The following is a 6612-nucleotide window of genomic DNA, read 5'->3' as shown; positions in this document are numbered from 1 at the left end:
CAGATCCGGAAAGAAAGTTGCCACGAAATTGCTCAAAGCGAATGGTTCTCTGAATTTTCAATTTGTGACATTTCCCTTAAAGATGGCCGAAGTTGTTTTAGGTCTTATGGCAGTCTTAGCTTGTATTGACTGCGTGTAGCGTAGTTGCTAACACATAAAATAACTTACACCAGCTCCCAGCTGCCTTATATAACAAACTATTGATTCATGAAAGCCAGTTTTAATAACAACAATTATCTGTCTGAAGCGATTGTTTAACTTATTGACAGACGCAAAGAACTTACGTTCGGCAATGTCTCACTTAAATTTGAAATAGTGAATAACTTATGGTCAACAGCGCACTGTGAGCTGTCAATTTCTAGATCAGTTAATTCCTAGTCCTCTTTAGGGAGATGAACGCCTCTCCTTGAAGTACTAGGCTAGAGGGCATAGTCTGCGTTGAGGGAACTATTAATTGTGTTTTAAAATGCTGTATCTTACCATGCTCTGAGCATAAACCTTACGGTTACTATTTTAAGCGAGTACTAATCTTAGCGATTTTGTCTGAGCATGATTTAGGGACTATTAAATTAAGCGATTTTCCGAAAATTAAACAAAAAAACAATTTTTATAAATAGCTAAGATCGAAAAAAAATGTGTGGAATGATATCCACAAATGTGTGATATCATTTTTGACCAACCAGTTCGCAGAGTTTGCTATGTTTCAATGCTTAATGAGCCAAAGTAAATCGATATTAAATCAAAACTTCTTCGGATCTTCATCGGAAATCTTCGGCAGTCTTCGGAAAACTTCGGAAAATGTCCGAAATCATTCGCACAACCTTCGGACAACATTTTGAAAATTTTCGGAAATCTTTGTAAAATGGTCGGAAATCTTCGGAAAACCGTCAATACATTGTAATTAGTAGGTTTATATAATAAACCAGAAGCTTATCGGTGATAAGCTTCTGAATAAACAGAATAATACATGGTTGCTTACATGGTTCCGACCATTTGCTTTTGGCCCAACTCGCTAAATCGCTAAAATTAGTAGCCGCTAACAATAGTAACCTTAAGGTATGTTTTGTTTCGTTTTAATGACGGCTGAATAGAAGTATTGTGCGGGGTACATAAAAGTGAATTGGCAGACTTCCTGAGCTGCATTTTTTAATTTTGAGTAAGATAATTGATGTTTTTGGTATGGGCGTTTTGTATTTGTTCCGTTTGCACATGAATTAATTGCAGTCAATACCTCTGGCGTTCATGTCTAGTTCTGCAAGGTTTGCTTGAAACAAGCGATGTCTGTACATTAAGATACATAAAACCTGCGACCAGGCTCTCCCTCAACTCAAGATTCAAATATGGAGAGAAAGAGAGAAACGCCAGCTTTTAATCTAGCATTATTTATTATAGAAAATAAAAACACAGGAAAAAAGATTAAAAATCACCTCAGCAATGCTTTTCTTGGCAAAGGATTTGATCTATCAGATGCGATTTTTTTTAAATACTGAGGGATTTTTACTTAAAAAGGATAATTGATGTTTTTGCCATGAGCTTTTTGTATTTGTTCCGCCCAGTCAATACCTCTGACGTTTATGTCTAGTTCTGGGAGGTTTGCTGGCGACAAGCGATGTTCGCATATTGAGATCCATATAGCCTGCGACTAGGCTCTCTCTCCACTCGAGGATTAGATATGGAGACAAAGAGAGAAACGCCAGCTTTTAATCTAAGATATACATAAGAAAAAAAAAACACAAAGAAAGATTTAAAACTCAGTTGCTTTCCTTAGTATTTACTGCAAGTTTTTAAAATATTGGGGGATTTGCGAAATGTTTGATTTGATTTAGGACTGAACGTTTTCTATACTATCCATAGCACATGGCTAAAATTTCAGGTAATTTGAAATCTCGCGATTTTTTAAGGCCGACAAATTTGGAGAACTTGTGAAACATTTCTTCAAATGAATAACCAACTTTGTTTTCGCGGCATCAATTTTTTACGATTGAACTCTTTACTGATTAACATATTTTTTAGGGTGCAATCTTTGGGAGAATCCAACTTTGGATTTTTAATCTCAAAACACACAGATACTTCACTACCAAAGAAACGAAGAATCCGAAAATGGATTTTTTTTTACCATGACAACCCCGTCAACACTGTTCGCATAGAGAATATCATTACGTATTTTTTTTCGTCGACGATTTCCTAGCCAAAATCATCCCAGCATACAACAGCCCTCGCAAAAAAAAAAAACACTCCTTAAAGCAGTTCTTCTTTAGCCTGAAGCATAATGTAGTGAGAACGCACTGAAAGTAAAGAATTCTACGAAAAGATGATCAATACAAACTACATTCGTGACGATTTCATAAGGAAACAGCGTCCGCAGGCACACTGACTGTTCTAGAAAACCTTCATCCGGTTTAAAATGGCACTTCAATCTGATCACGCTACCTTAACCTTTTATAATAAATCATTTTTGTATGTTAATCGAAATATACGATTGAAAACTTACCGTATTGACAGTGTTTAAAAATAGTGTATTTGTATTTTTTACAGCGAAGACTGCAGGGCCGAATCCTTTCCCAAAGAAACGCACGGATCAGGATCCTAAAAATGCGGATTTAGATTTGATCTCAGTAATGAATCCACTCGGAGAATGGATTCTTTAGATTCACACTGACTCATTTTCGGATTTTAGTAAAGAAACGCAAAGTCCGTTTTTTGATACAATAATCCGGATTTGGATTTTCCAAAAGAAACGCACCCTTAATGTGTGTTTTTCTACGCCGATTTTTTTTTGGCAATTACAAGTTGAAGAAAGCTAGCGTTTTATTGATTATTTTTGTGGTTAATTAACAATTATCCTTCAAAAACGTGCGGAATATCGCCTGATACTTAGCCGACGAGGCCGTAGGCCGAGTTGGCTAAAATCAGACGATATTCCGCAAGATTGAGCAGGATAATTGTTTTATTATTCAAAAAATTGTCAACAAAATACATTTTGTAGCTAGACAAAACTGGGGTTGTGCAGCATTTCCAAGATTTTGGATGGATCTTGACAACCTACGTATATCGCAGGATATCTGTCATGTATGGATGACAGATAACGACATTTTGACCATATTTGGGCAACAAGCGCATTTGTTGAATAATAAATTGGCGTGGCAGCCATGTTGCGACATCTTGCTGTACCTGACAGGGCGCAAAAACGGCTGATTGGTCGAATTTTTATGACGTATCATGGCGAATGACGCCTAAGTGCGCATGCTTTTCAATGAGAGCCTGCGGTCACAAATTGAAATCGATTGAAAGTGTTCGATCTCACTGTGAGAATTTTTACTGTTTATACGGTCGTACTACCGAATAAAATCGGCTAACATGGACACTACAAGTGATAAGACCAGAAGTTGGCTCTACCTTGAATCATTGCAGTGCTGATAGGTCAATGAAATGATTTTCCAAAGGAAAGATTACGCGGAAACATGGGTCAGCGATTCAAAATGGCGTGAGTCACATGCATTGTTTGTGTTTGAACTGGCTTGCAAAAGGCCGTTTTTGTTTTAAAATGACATTTCCAGTGCGAGTCTACTAGTTCAAGGCATGAACCGATCTTCTGTGATGATTTAAAACTCGAGTTCTTTTCCAATCCATTCTGGACATCAGCCGTGCACATGTTAAATTGGACAGGGCTTCGAGAGGCTCCAATGTTCTACCTTCTCCATGGATTAAGCTGTATTTTAAACACTGTGTAGTCTGTAAAAATTTTAAAAACGGGCAAGGGCGTTGTCCTTTATCTTGGAAATTTTCAAGTGAGGTGACTCCTTGTTAAAGTCAGAACCTTCGTGGTGGTCGCAAGATGAACCATCGGAATCGCTCTCGTCCTTTAATATCGTCACCATTTTCAAATCTTATCCTTCGTTATCCGAGTTTGTTCTCATCATCATTATCTTCCCCTCCCACCAGGTATCTAATATTTAAGTTTAAAGTGATACTTAAGAACATTTATATTGCACACATATGAAGTGTAATTAACGTGTAATGAACGTGTGATTAAAATGACACGAATCTGTCTCTTTAGTGTGAGTTTCAAATATTTTGAATAATATAAAATCGAAACAAGCATGTACAGTGTCTGTTAACCAAGATCTCTCTATTTTAAAGTCATTAGGCATTGATGTCTTCAACTCTAACAACTTTTTCTAGACAAATTTTCGTTAATTTGAAAACTACCTTATTATAGGAAATTAACGCGTCATGAAATTAACGCGAATTTCAAACTTTCGCGTTAATTTAAGTCGCGTTAATTTTTGTTAACGTTAATTTCCGCGCCGTTAATTAAGTGTAGCGTTAATTTCCATGACGTTAATTTCCATTATTTTGGCCCCAATTTTTCGCTTCAGTCCAGATGTTCTTGACTCCAAGGAAAAAGCATAATTTTATCTGCCACTATCATTGATACTGTAAAGAACGCTCAAAGTGGGGAAAAAGTACCACAAACATTGTTTTTGTTTAAGATTATACGCCTACAAGTGTTGAAATAAACATGTTCCTGTTGTGTACGTCGCGTTAATTTCCTTCATTTTGAAATGTTACCCCCTCTTTCGTGTTAATTTCCTTTATTGAGAAGTAATTTTTCCTTCAATTCGCGTTAATTTAAGTCGCGTTAATTTCAAATACCTTAATTAACACAAGCGTTAATTTCCTATAATAAGGAAGCTCTTTGACTTTTGTTTTCACTATACATGTAGCTATTGATTTTATTTATTTTAGTTTTAAGGAGCAATTAGTCAACCCTGGTAATACATGTTTACATGATGTTCATGTTGAGATGCAACTATATGTTGGTGTTCAAGATATTCCTGGCCTGAAGAGAGGTTGTTACTTTCTGTTCCATGAAATTCCTCAGTTTTTAAACCCAAAAATTTTAGCTTAGTGCTTCAAGGAATCATTACTTTGTACAGTAGTGACCTAATTTTAAGTCTCTATCATTCGCTTGCATTATTGTCTTCTTTTCAGAAACGTCTGTATTTTTCAGGGAAGGCTACCCCCCTCCCAATTTTTCTGAAAAAATAAAGACTTACTAAGAGAAGAATCTCTAACCCCCTCCCCATTGGAAAAATGCTCAGCGGTCCCTGTTTTTTTAATGAACATTACCTGTTAAATGTTGTAGCAAGCTCTTCCATTCTAAGTTTCAAAAGCATACCTGACATTGTGTAGTTCCAGAAAATTTCCACACTCCCTCCACGGAAGGGATTGAAAATTCCTGGGGGTGGGTTGTTTTAAACATCAGAGCATAACTGTGATCTACACAATGATTTTGATTGTCACTTTTTTTTTGTAATACAGCCTCTGTGGAAGGTGTGGCTACAATTTAAATGAACAAGCAACAGTTCAAAATATTTATTGCAGCACAATTTTAATAGGGCTTGTGAAGGCAGTGAAGGGTCTGGTTCTCTTGGGAATGCATTAATTTATAACCAAGAATAGACAATGCTAATCAAGTCTACAGTCTAGTACCTGTAAGTAATATGACTGCAAAGGTAACAGCCTGAAAGCAGGGTTAGAGAACGTTTTCTCAGCATGCAAAATTTTGAAACCTTTGATTCTGGCAATACATTTTACAATAATATTTATAGTCAGTGTGTTATGTGGGAATGGCATTAGTTTCAGTGGGGATTCTTTTTTTGGTTGGAATGGCATTTGATTTAGGGGAAATAAATTTTATGGACATGACATTTCATTTTAAGGGGGGGGGGTTGGTGTTTATGGGTGCGACACATTTCATTGGAGATGCGTTTATTAAATAATTATTCTCCTTAAAGTGGACTTCATTCCACTTAAATTTCAATGGAGAGGCATGTGCTGGGAAAGTTCAGCCACATAAATTGTATTCTTCCGTAATGGATCCCTCCATATCTGAACATGGGTTAATTTATTACTGTCAGTTGCTTAAGGTGTTAAGATAGTGTTATGTTAACTTACAGATGAAACTCAACTACAGACATTTATATTGACTGCTGATAACAACTACCAATAAGAGCGATAAGACAACTGATGGCAATTACAGAATTACAGCCATAACTTAGCATGTGTACAGATAATAGTCTCTTTACAGTGTATAGGATTATTTTAAGGATTCAATGCCCTAAAATACAAATATACTGCATGAGAATATTTCTCTGTAACCTGCCATATTGGTAGAGTTTCTTCTGTAGGGAGGGGGGGGGATTTTTTTGGGGATTAATCTCTTAGTCTAAATAGACTTCTTGTTCAAATAAATCTGTTGCATGTAATTTTATTCAACAGAATGCATATGATCTTTATCAATAAATAAATAAATAACACCAATGATGGAAAAATGTATCCTAAAAATAATACAGGGATACACAACATGTACAGCATGAAAAAAATAAATTTCATAAACTACTCCCTGGCTTATACACTGATAAACTGAACTCTTAGTATTGACTATAACAGGGGGTGGGTGCACTTGTCTTGAAGAGGAGTACCATGAAATCATGGGTTTATAACCCCCCTGTTATATATGCCCATCTACCTCCGACTATAAGCCCCCCCCTTCCTGGATATAAGCCTCCCTTTCCCTATACCATTCTAAATATTGAAATAAATTTG

General features: G+C 36.2%; 1 protein-coding gene across 1 annotated transcript in view; it reads right to left on the bottom strand.

Moving 5' to 3' along the window:
• LOC144649152 (uncharacterized) overlaps positions 1 to 6612 on the bottom strand; it is a 49334-nt gene that overhangs the window by 33831 nt on the left and 8891 nt on the right. The window lies entirely within an intron of this gene.

The sequence above is a fragment of the Oculina patagonica genome, chromosome 4 (genome assembly GCF_052425735.1).
Source record: "Oculina patagonica isolate OP01 chromosome 4, crgOcupat, whole genome shotgun sequence".
Taxonomy (NCBI): Eukaryota; Metazoa; Cnidaria; class Anthozoa; order Scleractinia; family Oculinidae; genus Oculina; species Oculina patagonica.
Note: the sequence above shows the minus strand (reverse complement) of the source record. Positions and strands in the feature narration are given on the sequence as shown.